This window comes from Apodemus sylvaticus, chromosome 23 (assembly GCF_947179515.1).
Source record: "Apodemus sylvaticus chromosome 23, mApoSyl1.1, whole genome shotgun sequence".
Lineage (NCBI taxonomy): Eukaryota > Metazoa > Chordata > Mammalia > Rodentia > Muridae > Apodemus > Apodemus sylvaticus.
This window is the reverse complement of record NC_067494.1, coordinates 34,254,837-34,268,324: the sequence shown is the minus strand read 5'-3', so window position 1 is coordinate 34,268,324 and position 13,488 is coordinate 34,254,837. Positions and strand designations below refer to the sequence as shown.

At 46.5% G+C, this 13,488-nt stretch overlaps 1 protein-coding gene and 1 long non-coding RNA gene across 2 annotated transcripts in view; one reads left to right on the top strand and one right to left on the bottom strand.

Annotated features, from left to right (window-relative positions):
• The first annotated feature begins 4,769 nt into the window (after positions 1 to 4,769).
• Positions 4,770 to 13,208, top strand: LOC127673604 (uncharacterized). Its single transcript, XR_007975220.1, has 3 exons — positions 4,770 to 4,953; positions 5,411 to 5,660; positions 13,006 to 13,208. It is a non-coding gene; the product is annotated as an uncharacterized LOC127673604 (long non-coding RNA).
• Mthfd1l (methylenetetrahydrofolate dehydrogenase (NADP+ dependent) 1 like) overlaps positions 5,777 to 13,488 on the bottom strand; it is a 178,738-nt gene continuing 171,026 nt past the window's right edge. The window contains exon 28 of the mRNA XM_052169342.1: positions 5,777 to 7,520. The gene's annotated coding sequence lies outside the window, so the exon portion shown is untranslated. The remainder of the gene's footprint in view (positions 7,521 to 13,488) is intronic.

Here is a 13,488-nt window from a genome sequence, read left to right as displayed (position 1 = left end):
GTAGAATAGAGTTTATTTAGGGCATGGGGAGGGGAGTTGAGGGAGGAGAGAGAGAGAGAGAAAGAGAGAGAGAGAGAGAGAGAGAGAGAGAGAGAAGAGAGTTGGGGGAGGGGAATGAGGGGAAGGGAGCAAGAGCAAGAGGGGAAGAGGGCAAGAATGATTAGTCCTCAAAAGTTTTTTTTAAAAAGGTTTTTCTCTTTTAGTGCCTGGCATGGAGCCTGCCCATGGCAGAGACCATCTGGCAGTCATGGCCTGGTTCCGTGGGCATTGACTGGAGGCCCTGTGAGCTGTCATACTGCTGTTCATGCTATGGTGAGTTTTAAATGTCCCCTCACTCCTTTGTTTATTATGTAGCCCTGGAAGCACCCAGGCTTCAAACACACAGCCATCCTCCTGCCTCAGCCTCCTGAGTGCTGGGATTACTTGTCTATGTCACCATACCTGGCTTCTGTAGTTTACTAGTTAGGCCAACTTCAAGCCATCTGTGGAGAGGTGGCTTTTTTCCTCCTAGTTTCCAGCTCTCACTGGAAGCTGCAGGGCCGGTCTGGATCCAAGCACTTAACCTGGATGCAGGCTGAAGTAAGTACTCAGTGGGGTGAAGCGTGGCTCCAGGGTCAGGGAGACCATGCTGAGTCCCAGAGGTGTCACTCGTGAGGTCTTGGGCCTCTTGTGTGGTAAGGTCCCCTTGCCTGTCCAAGACACAATTTCCTGAACTATAAAATGGGAAGAATATGAACCTTGCATTTACTTCCATTAATAAGTGCAAAACATCTGGAATGGTTGCAGGTTATCTGTCAGTAACAATGTTAACTGTTATTAGGAGGCACTGAGGAGTTCACTACCCTTAGACATAGCTCGCTTCCTGCTTCCTGCTAGTGTTTGTAGGTCCTGAGCTCTCCGTGCAGACTGCTCCTGGTATACAGTCTCTGGGCATCTGTGGAATCAGGGCCCTGTGCCAGGGAGGGATAGCTGCCGGAGGCTCCGTTCCCACTACAAAATCTTTAAAAGCGCAGCCTTTCGGATGTCATTTGCCCTTCCGGACAGATCAATACCACTGGCTGATGCTGGACTTTCATTTTCAGGTTGTCTGCCTATTCTGCCGGCTTACAGCAGGGGTGTGTGTGTGTGTGTGTGGTATGTGGGCGTGGGGTGTGTGGGGTGTGTGTGTGATCACATTTGTCTGTTGAGTGGGAACACACTGTGGCGGGCAAAGGTCCTGTGTGAGACTGAGAACTTGGAGGGCCACAGTGTTCTTCTACTCAAAACTTGTCTACCAAATGACGGCTACTCTGAGCTATCGTGTTCTCTCTCTCTCTCTCTCTCTCTCTCTCTCTCTCTCTCTCTCTCTCTCTCTCTCCCTCCCTCCCTCCCTCCCTCCCTCCCTCCCTCCCTCCCTCCCAGGGTCTTGTTATGCATATCCTCTCATGTGCTATGATTGGCTGCTCTATGCTGCATGCCTAACCCTAGTTTTAATTTTTTGTTTTTGTTTTTGTTTTCCGAGACAGGGTTTCTCTGTGTAGCCCTGGCTGTCCTGGAACTCACTCTGTAGACCAGGCTAGCCTCGAACTCAGAATCCGTCTGCCTCTGCCTTAATTTTCTTTTAAAGAGGAGAATCCCAGCCCATAGCCAAAGTTGCATCTTTCTGTTTCCAAGCCACCACTCACTAGAGGTAAGAGTCATCTGTGAGGGCTTAAAAAGAAGTATAGTTTTACTTTGAATCAAACAGCATACATATTTATGGCGCGTAGTATAGTCCTCCATTTCAATGCACAATGACCAGATCAACGTGTTAGACAGATCTAGCCCCTGAGACAGTGGCTTTCTGATGCTGCTATTGTTGGGCAGGTAGGTTAGTAGTACAGTACTTGCTTAGAACACATGAGGTTCTGGGTTCAATACCCAATCCAGCCTTCTCCAGCCCTCTCCTCCCCTTTCCTCCTTTCCCTATCTCCTCCTGTATCCAGTCTACGCCTGTCCTCCCCACGCTCCCTCCCAACTGTAGTGGTGGAGATATTACACTATAGGAATAGCCATAGCTATAGCTAATGTTCATTTGTATGATTTATATTTATGAGCTTAAAAGAATTTTAACAAGGTGCAACAAATTAGCTTTAAAAATTATTTTTAAAAAACTTTTTAAGTAAGCTAAGCAGTCATGGTGTTTACCTTTAATCCCAGTACAGCAGAGGCAGAGGAGACCGAGGAGGCAGAGGCAGAGGAGACTGAGGAGGCAGAGGCAGAGGCAGAGGCAGAAACGGAGACAGAGATGGAGGCAGAGAGGCAGAGGCAGAGAGATCTTTGAGTTCCAAGACAGCCAGAGTTACACAAAGGAACCCTGTCTTGAAAAACAAACAACAAACCACATGCAGGCATGAGTGTGTGTGTGTGTGTGTGTGTGTGTGTGTGCGCAAGTACAGTACTTGCTTAGAACACATGAGATTCTGGGTTCAATACCCAATCCAGCCTTCTCCAGCCCTCTCCTCCCCTTTCCTCCTTTCCCCATCTCCTCCTGTATTCAGTCTACTCCTGTTCTCCCCACACGCCCTCCCAGCTGTAGTGGTAGAGATATTACATTTTACACACACACACACACACACACACACACACACACACTCAACTACACTCCATTCTTTGGGTACTGGTAATCTGAATACCAAGCCAATAGGCTGCGTGGCAGAGCCAGAGCAGGGGCAGCCATTCCTCTGGAGAACCTGTGTATAGCTCTGCAGTGCAGCCAGCCCAGGCTGGGCAGCTGAGACGTCTCCTACAGCACGCACTTGCTTTTTGTCAAGAGGCTCTGTCACTTCTGCCTCTCAGAGTTCAGAACTGTCAGAAACCAGAACCCCCTGTGTGCATGGGCTTTGTCCCTGCAAAGCCTGACTCCTTGGCTTGCACTCCCAGCCCCTGTTCCACCACCAGGGTCCCTCTCCTGGGTCCCACCCCTGCCTCTTCCAGCTTTGCCCTCCCACCATCCTTGGCTCCCAGCCTCCCTAATTATTTAGTACTGCAGTGGGTTTCTCTGTCCATCTGTAGTTTGCTGTGGATGGCTCCCTTCCTGTCAACTTCTGTTTCTACGTATTTACATTTATGTCAATTATCTGTTTTAATGACAAGCTAGGTAGCATGAATGATTTAAAAAACAATTTCTTTTCAGCTTTGGAATAATCTCTGCACTCTCCTTTTGAGGTTGGAGGGTAGTTGGGATATTCTGGGAACTTGGATCTTCAAAGGAGGCCCCAAGTGCATCTGAAACTCGGCAGGAGGGGATGCTATGTGGAATTCTCTGCTTTCCCTTGGTCCCTGTAAACTCCTCTGGCTCCAAACTCCTCGCTGAAATTGGAAAGCATTTCTCTGGTTGGCTTGTCCTGAGCCCAGGAGAGCCTGTATGTTCCCTCAACGGCCGTGTCTGTCTCTGCTCTTTGTCTGGTACACATTGTCTCTGTCAAGGCGGGGGCTCATCAGGAGGCTGACTTAGAGGAGAATTATCGGGACCCAGGCAATTACCGAGGAAGAAAAATTCCTTAATTGTAAGACTTTGCCAAACACACATTCATTAAAGGGCTCTGCTCTTCAGTGTATGCGCAAACAGACTCAGTCTGGTGGTTTTAAGAAATTGTCTCTTTGCCATCTTTATAGAAAACACGCAAGCGACGTGATGCGTGCTTGAAGATACTAACTGGCTTTGAACTCTTGGGGTCCTTTTGCATAAACATAGATGCCCACACAGGGCTGCACAAACCCGACATTCATGTCGATGTGTCTGCAGCCCTGACCGCGAGATGAGAAATATTTAAGTTGAGCTGATTTGTTACATAAACACTGTAACCTCAGGCAAGGGCAGAGTACTCCCGCTGCTCTCCTCTGAGCCGGATTGTCCCAAAACAGAGATGGGGCAAGGGTCCATTTTGGGAACAAATCTGCCTTTAGTCTCATCTGTATCACGAGATGAATACTGTTTTGGAAAGCGTTACCAGAATCTGAGTTTTATAAAAATAAACTCAAAACCCGGAGGGAGTCCCCTGACAGGTAGGTGCAAAACCTTGCTTGTAGATATAGCCTCTGCTCTTTGAGGGAACGCCTGCTACCACCCTTCATGGTCTCTAGAGCCATCTCTGGGAATGTCTTATTCCTTTTACCCTCTAAGATGTGTTGATGTCTTGTCTGAGTGTCTGTCTCCTCAGCTCTTGATGACTTGTTAGACAAGGTTCGGAGGTGGGGGATGGGAGCCACGGAACTCATATGACCTCATCTCTCCATTGCTGTCAAATGAATCTTCCTAAGGGGTCACATAAGTAAACTGGGTGCTGGGTATGGACAACAGGAGAATCTCAAGTTGCAGGCTAGCCTGGTCTACAGAGTGAGTCTCTCTGTCACACACATGTAAAAGACTTAGACTTGGGGAGACTTGGGAGCCTAGGGAAGAAATCCCTGGGGGAATCAGTTGAATTACTTGCTCTGAAGAAGGGAGGAGGGGACAGGGCTGGAACAGGGACATTTACAGAGGGGTGGCACTGGGCCAGACCTTGCTGCCATCAGTGATCATTCAACCTTTCAAGGAGTGTTTACTTAGACCTCCTGTGTGTTTAGTATTGTGCTGGCTCAGTGGTGATGTGAAAGTGGAGGTTAGGTTAATTCTTAATCCTTAGCTGGGAGAATAATCATCGAGTAAACGTGTTAAAATAAAAATCCAGGAGTATATGGATTTCAGAAAGGAGAGGAAAGCTTCATTATCTGTCTGTCTGTCTGTCTGTCTTTGACACAGTCTCATGTAGTCCCGGGTAGCCTTAAACTTGCTGAAGTGGACCTTGAACTCCTGACATCCCATCTCTACCTCTTGAGAGCTGGTTTTGTGTGGTGCTGAGGATGGAGTTCGGGGCTTCCGGAATGGGTTGGCGGGCACACCACCTGCTGAGCCACACCCCCAGAAAGAGCTTCACTTGAAAAGGATCTCTGGTAATTCTAATAACGATGGTCTGAGAAACAGCTTTTCTAATGTAATGAGTGTAAAGCTCCTGTAAATGTAAATATTAGCCCAAATTTTTGGAGGGAAGATTCTATTATTAATAGTTCAGAGAGATTATCTATGTTCACTTACCACACAGGAGGCAAACAGCTTGACTATACAGGGCCTGATTAATTACCGCTGCCTCCTGGAACAGACCACTGTAGCTAAAACAGAGTGCTCGTAACCTTGGTCTCGGGGAGGCAATGCTAGGTTTGGGGGCTATGCACTGGACCTGCAGAACCGCCCAAGGCTTAAATAGCACAGAGAAGGGAGAACAACGGGAGGGTCCAGGTGACATAGCTGAGGTCACAGGAGGGTGACCAGCTACGGATTGGATCTAGTTTTCATCTTGAAGGTGCAACTGAGGTCTCCTTCTGATTTGTGACATCTTTTCTTCCATTTCAGGAAGCAAATGTTCAGGAAGGTCAAGTGGTCATCACCATGAATGTCCCCTCGGAAAATCCATCTCCGTGTCTGTGTTACATGCATGTGTTCTGTTCAGAACATGCACTGTCTGTGACGGCACCCCACAAATGCTGATAAGAAGTGGGGGGTCTCGCCTTTCAGGAACAGGCAGTTTAGTTCACTCTGCCCCTTCTGTGATGTCGGTGTGGGCTGCTCAGGGCTGTGGACACTAACCTGCGTTTAGGAAATGGTAAGTTATAGACATTTTACTTAGCTCTTCGATTTGACTCCAAACTGTTTCTCTATATAGGAGATTGGATTAGTTTCCTCTTTTGCCCTTGTGACTGAATTCATGACAAAGGAACCTAAGGAAAAGAAAGAATTTATTTGGGCTTACAGTCGAAGGGAACACAGTCCGCATAGCACAGAAGGCATGACAGCAAGTTCCCGGCCATATTGGAGGGGGTGGGGGAGGAGCCTGTGACTGGGACTCCTTAAACATGAGCTCACCATAAGCTGATGTTTCCTGGATACATTCTGCAGAGAATTTATCACATGGGTATAACCATTGAGAAGACAAGGTAAACTGGGCGGTGGTGGTGCACGCCTGTAATCCCAGCACTCTGGGAGGCAGAGGCAGGTGAATTTCTGAGTTCGAGGCCAGCCTGGTCTACAGAGTGAGTTCCAGGACAGCCAGGGCTATACAGAGAAACCCTGTCTCGGGGGAAAAAAAAAAAACAAATCCAAAATATCAGAAAACAAACAAACAAAAAGAGAAGACAAGGTAGGTGTGAATCTGGAGAGGTGGACTCCCCAAGAAAGGGCAGAGACAAGGAAGGACACCTTAGAATCGCTAAGCAAAATTACACTCGGGAAAGGCACTGACTGAGTGGGCCTTTTGGTTTTCAAACAGTGTTTTGGAACAAGCAAAACTGGACATAAAGGCACATTATGAGCTGAGCAGGGTCACTGCTCAGCTGGGTATCATAAGGGCAGACAGGAAGGACCCTGTGAAGGATGTGCCCCGGGATATTTAGGATATTTATGGTGACAATTTTACTTATACTGCTTAGAGGACAATCACTTATTGTTTGCTTCTAAATCCTTGGTTTTGTTTTAAGTTTTACATAACTTTATATTATTGCAAGGGGAAAATGGGGATGGGGTGTGGGGGTGGGGACAAGGAAGGGTCAAAAAGTAGGGAATGGGTCATAGAACGTTCTCTAGTTTGCATTCGCTTGGGCCAAAGGGAAAATATTTGCCAAACACCTGACCTTTGAGAGGCACTCTCCTACCCACCCCACCCCCGTGGGGCCAGAAAGTTGAATGGCCTTTGAAATTCATTCATGGTGGAAGAAACTCACAAGCTCGTGTTGGGTAAAGCGACTTCACTGAGACCGGAAAGTCATTTTGGATAGACAGTGCATCTTAATCCAAGAGACCAGCCAGGCTTCCACAGTCTCGGCTGCCTAGACATTTCTCTCAACATAATTGTTTTCTCGTCATTCATAAAGCTCTGAATGCACTTGCAATCTCCTCCACAAATGTGCCAGGTGGCAACCCCAACGCTTCACAGGGACAGCGGCATCCGGCGAGTGGTCTTACTAGCCGAACACTGCTGGGGGTGGGGTGGGGTGTTTTCTAGAAACATGTTTATTTTCAGTTGAAAGACAAAAACAAAGGGTGCGGTTTGGCAGCAAAGCTTAGGACTGTGAGACCTGGTGTCCCATCCTCAACACAGGTGAGAGAAGGGAGAATTAAAAAGACGAAAGAGGCAACTCCATAGACAGAAGCATTAGCTTTTAGTTCACACTCCTGCAAACCCCTGGTCCCCATAAAATAAACTTTGCAAAGTACAAGCAGCAGAAATGGTGTAAACGCTATCGGAACCGAGAGTAACTTCGCCCCTTCCAGATGTGACGCAGGCCCTCCTGTTGAACACCGCTTGGCTGGAAACAGAATCCATCTTGCCTAGGAAGCGGTCTTTGGCCTGTCTCAGGATTTCTCCAGCATTGCATAACAAGCAGATTTCAAAATTCATTTTCTTCTCCAACTGCAGCAAAAAGGCAAGGAGATGGTTTTTCTTCTTCTTTCTTTTTGTTTGAAGATTCTGAAAAACAGAGGGGGGGAAAATGTCTCAGAGTCAAGCCGCCTCTTCCTCTGGTGTTAAACTCTTACTTGTGTCTCGGTTTTAAAGAAAACCTAAGAGTGGAGAAAGGGCTCCCTCCACTCACAAGCCACGGCTGGGATTCTTGTGTGAGCTGTTTTCTGTGTGGGGAATGAGAATCCGGCCAGGGACACGTGGCTCCCTGGCCAGCTGGCCATGCCTACCTAGTGCGCTCCAGCCCAGTAGGAGATTGTGTCAAAAACTCACACATCACCTGAAGAATGAGACCCGGAGTTCATCTTCTACTCCCTATCCACATACGTGTATCAGTGCACACACAAGTGGACCCCACCCCCCACATACACACAGTGACTCGAATGTAACGCTCCCAAATCGAGTTGTCCCACAAGGCGGCCTCTCCACTTTCCAAGACATTCCATAATTTCTATGACTTGCAGATTTTTCATCTGTAGATTGTGAGGATCCAGGGACTGCTGTAGGTTTTAGAGAAACAATCTGATTACCTTGGATTTCTGCTCCTGTTAAATCCAGAGAGCATAGAGTGCAAGCGCTAAGAATACTTGGGATACCGGGGAGTGAAGAGACCAGGACTGGGATGCTCTGTTGCCGTCTCTCAAGCAACATTATGACTTTTGGCAGAACTTGAATTCTCTAACTTTTTAAAATGTATTCATTTATTATTATTTGTTTTTGATAGGGTTTCATTTTACTCAGGTTTTCCTTGAAGTTGCTCTATAGTCTAGGCTGTCATCCCAATCCCCCTGCCTCCACTTCTGAAGCGGTGGGATTACAGACATGCTCCACATGCCCAGCTCTCTGCAATCTTTTAGAAAGAGAAAGTGACCAGACTATATCTGAAAAACAATAACCAAGCAAAACAACCAAGTCCCAGAAGAAAACAATACTCCCACTCCAGGAAAAATGTAAATGCCAGTATGCAGCCTTTCATCAGTGTTTACACACGGAGGGATTTATTTGTGGGCCAAAAGAGTTCACTCTGCTGAAACGGGGTAGATGTGCCTCCTACAGATAACTGCACGGTCTGGAGACAGGGAGATGCCCGGGCAGTTTAAAGACAGAAGACAGTGATAGAGGAGGACAGAGAACTTCAAATACCCCCCAACATCAGGTCCAAGTCAGGCAAGTCAACAGAAAACAGAGACACAGCCAGTACAACAACCACAAACAGAAAGAAAACATGCCACATTTATTAAGAGGGCTGTCTGGTGCTCTTCACCCAGGGATACAGCGGCCTCACTGTAGTGGCCAGTGAATCCTGAGGAGGGAAGGCATTGCTGGGCAGAGGGGACTGGTTCTGTGGGCTGGGCATACCCACTGCGCTGTGAGAATTTTGAGATTGTTGAGGTGCAAAATGGAAGATTGGTCGGCTAAGCCTTTGCCCTTGCGTCCTGAGGTTTTGTGTATGGAAGAGTCTGTGTTTCCATGTTTCTTTTGTGAAACATGGGATCACTGTTAGCCCAGGTCTGAATTTGCAGCCCTCAGCCTCAGCCTCCCTAAGATACGGATTACAGGCATTGCCCTCTAGCATTCAAAATGGCCACACGTGGACAGAAAGCTTACGGGTTGGTAAAACCACGCAAACTCTAATTATAGATGGAGATGAGAATGGGGCAACAGCTAAGGTGAAAATGTAAAAATGAATTTTTATTAGTCGGACGTGGTGGAGCATGCCTTTAATCCCAGCACGCAGAAGGGTCTCTGTGAGTTTGAGGCCAGCCTGGCCTACAAATCAAGTTCTAGGACACCCAGGGCTGTTATACAGAGAAACCCTGCTTTGAAAAACAAAAAACAAAAAGTAAAGCATTATAAGAATAAAAACAGCCGGGGGGGTGGGGTGGTGGTGGCGCGTAATCCCAGCACTCTGGAGGCAGAGGCAGGCGGATTTCTGAGTTTGAGGTCAGCCTGGTCTATAGAGTGAGTTCCAGGACAGCCAGGGCTATATAGAGAAACCCTGTCTCAAAAGAAAAACAAAACAAAACAAAAAAACCCAAACAACCAGCAACCAAACAACCAAAAAAAAAAAAAAAAAAAAAAAAAAAAGAATAAAAAGAAACAACCTTGGAAAATTTTCTGCCAGGAATATATTTCAGTATGAAATACACAAAGTACTCTGTACCCGTAATGTTGGAGATGGAACCTGGAGTCTTGCTGATGCTGGGCAAGTGGTCTACTATTGACCTATACCCCCAGTCCCAAATATTTATGAACTATTCCATTTCAGTAAGTATATTGTGCCCAGTCGTTCCTCTAAAGGGTGATTAAGAAGGTCACAGTTGGTATGTAACCTGGATATGGAAGACTTAGCCACAATAGTTATCGGATGCCAGAAAGGATTAAGTAGCAAGGACTGCTATTTCCTTGGACTTCTGCCTAGAAGAGGGAAAAGAATAAGTGTGTGCTTACTTTAGTGGTGGGGCACAAAGATAAATTTCACAACCCAAATCATAGGACTGAGGTATTCTTGAGGGCTCCCCTTTGATATGGGACTTGGGGCTATCAGTCTGTCCACAGAAAGGTCACCTGACTCAAGAGTAACTTCTGATCAGAAAGTATCCTAGAAATTCTCCTTTCTAAAGGCACATTAGAGAAGAAATGAGCTGAGCTTGGGGTTTCTTTCTGTGGGTGCAATTATAGAAAAGAGATTTCTGGCATAAGACTGGCATCTACAATAGGACCACAGTGGTTCCCAGTGCATACTAAACAGCGTGTTGGTAGGAGGGCAACCCTGGTTCTTCAGGAGGTTGTCAGATTTTCTTGTATGGATCGCTTGGAGGCTCAGAAATATGATCAAGACGGAGAAGGAGAACCCACAAGAAGAGAGGGGAGCACAGAACCCTTCCCCATGAAACACAATCATCTTATAGCAAGAGACTGAAGCACTGGATGGATTTCATGAGGCCAAACCTTATTTGAAAGATTTCTATTTAGTGACCTCCAAAAGAATGAGTCACAGCTCATGCTAACAATAGCAGAAGAGCTACAGGGAAGTCTTGGGACAAAGGGTGGAGGCTGAACTCAAGGCCTGGGGACCCCTTGGATCTCAGGGTCACATCCAGTCTCAGGTGTCTCCTGGAGGGAAAGTGAGGGAGGCAGGAAGGGCAAGGAAGCAAAAGTAGTCATTAGCATCCATACCTTTGTTCCCAGTGGGGCACAGGTGCAAGTGCCCACTGTGCTCCTTGAAGGACAGTGACCACGCTGTCCTGCACTGCAGCTGAGGCGTTAGAATGACCCACCCCATGTTGCTGTGTCACTAAAGTACAATTTCTGATGAAATCGTACTCCACTAAGATGAAACTTTTTTAAAGATTTATTTTATGTATATGAGTACACTGTAGCTGCACAGATGGTTGTGAGCCTTCATGGGGTTGCTGGTGATTGAATGTTAGGACCTCTGCTCGCTCCGGCTAACCTTGCTCGCCCAGGTCCAAAGATTTGTTTTTTATTATATGCTGTCTTTAGATACACCTGAAGAGCTGAAGAGGGTGTCGGATCTTGTAACAGATGGTTGCTAAGATTTGAACTCAGGACCTTCGGGAGAGCACTCAGTGCTCTTACCTGCTAGCCATCTCTCCAGCCCAAGATGAACCAATTTTATTTATGCATCTTCACTGGCCACAGCCCTCCCTGGATAGTGATAGAAGCAGTTCTGGACTGCCACATCGGGGAGTCACGGGAAACAGAAAATATGCATCCAGGAGCCAAGGAGAGGAGTGGTTATTTGTAAAAAGCTTTTATCTGAGGCCACCAGATCTCTTTTCAATTGTTCCAGCAGGGTCAAATGATGGGTTTTGAATTATTGCCCAGCAAGCCTAGAATGGAGTTTAGTCACTTCATATTTAGTGTCAGATAAATGAGAAGCAAGACCATTCGAGTAGAGGATGAGGTAAGAGGCCGTCCCTCCCACCACACTGAAGTCCTTTTTACACTGAGTATTGATAAACTCAAGAATTTTGAGTTGAACACCCAAACATTTATCTTTGGTTATTTTATAAAAAAAAAAAACCCCAAAACCAAAAACAAAAACCCAAACTTATTCACCATCTGATACCATCTTTTGGATGGGCCTGAGTTCCTGCAGGGAATGGGGTGTAAGGGCTGTGTCACACCGTGAGCTGGCCAATCTGGGTTGGATCTTGGCTTCTGTAGCCATTAGCTGTGCAGTGTGTGACCTCTCTGGGTTTGTTGTCACGGTCCTGAAACAGAATGCCTCACTGGCTGGTTGACAACTCGCTACACTAGTTGACTGGGTGGTAAAACAATACATGCTGTCAGTTAAGAGATGAGTGCTATGCAGCGGGGATGCAGACTGTCCTCAGTCACCATTTCTCTGTGACCATGTGGGTAGGACTGATCTTCCTGAAGCCTCTGATTTACTGCTAGGACCAGCAGTGCAAGTTACTGAGTACAGTATCTGACACGCCAGAAGATCATTACCATGGACCCATGATCCATCTTAATTACGTAGTTTAAGATTCATTGCGTTGGGTGGTGGTGGCGCATGCCTTTAATCTCAGCTCTTAGGAGGCAGAGGCAGGAAGACTTCTGAGTTCGAGGCCAGCCTGGTCTACAGAGTGAGTTCCAGGACAGCCAGGGCTACACAGAGAAACCCTGTCTAAAAAAAAAAAAAAAAAGGATTCATTGTATTTGTGTGTCCATCCACCCATCCATCCATCCATCCATCCATCCATCCATCCCATCCACAAGAGGGCAACAGACCTTTGGAGTTAGATTTTTTTTGAGCCCCTCTAATATGAGTACTGAGAACCAAACTTAAGTCCTCTGTTGAGCTACCTACCTCTCTAGCTCCTTATTTTAGATGGGGTTTGTGTAGCCCAGAGTGACCTAGAACTCCCTACATAGCCAAGATAATGACCTTGAAATCTTGTTCCTTTTGTCTCTACCTCCAAAGATGCATGCCAGGGAAGATACAGGTGACAGTTCCCAAGAAATTTATGTGTATGCATTGGTACAGCATCCCTGACAACCTCAGTCTAACCACAATAACTAAAGTATAACTGGGCTCATATGACAGACTTGGAGAACAAATGAAAACTGACCAAAAGTCTGGAGAAAATACTATTCTTTAGAGATGAGAGATTTGTTCAAACGTGTTCTGGAGACAAATGGCGGATACGCCATATAGAGGATTCTTTTTTTTTTTTTATTCGATATATGTTTTATTTACATTTCAAATGATTTCCCCTTTTCAGGCTCCCCACTCCCCGAAAGTCACATAACATATAGAGGATTCTTGACACAAAAAGAAATTAATTAGGGGAAGGTTCAACTTTTGGTCTAAAACAATACTGTTGTTTTCCTAAGGCCTAACTGGGAGATGAGAGCCGTAACAAAAGACTAAGAATAGCACTGTTACCAAAGGTTAAGTTCATGGGTCCCTTTGTTAAACACTCCTCTGATTTCCTTCTTGCGGATTTTCTTTTCCCAGGATGATGAAGATAAGCCATGAGGCTTCGGTTGAGTCACAACGGCTCCCTCTCCTCCTCAGCAAACACACACAGGTGTCATCTCTACCCTTCGCATGGCATTCCGGCCTCAGGTCAGTATGAGGCCATTAAGTGGCTCCTCACCTATCTTGTGCACCAGAGTCCAGATCATCGTTAATTAAAAAAACCTCCCCAAACTTGAAACAGCAAGGAGACTTGCGATATGACTCAATAATGTTATTGCTTTGCAAGCATGAGAGTCTTGAGTTCGATGCCCAGAACCTACAGACAGAAAATGTTCAGATATAGTGGTATGTGTCCGTAATCCCGGGGCTGTAGAGGTGGAGACAGGGGGAACCCTGAGGCTCCCTGACCGTCAGTCTCCCTAGCTTAGCAAGCTGCAGGTCAGTAGGAGCCTCTACCTAAAATAAACAATAGCAAAGCTCTACATAACTCCCGAGGAGGACCTCAGAGGTTGTCCTCTC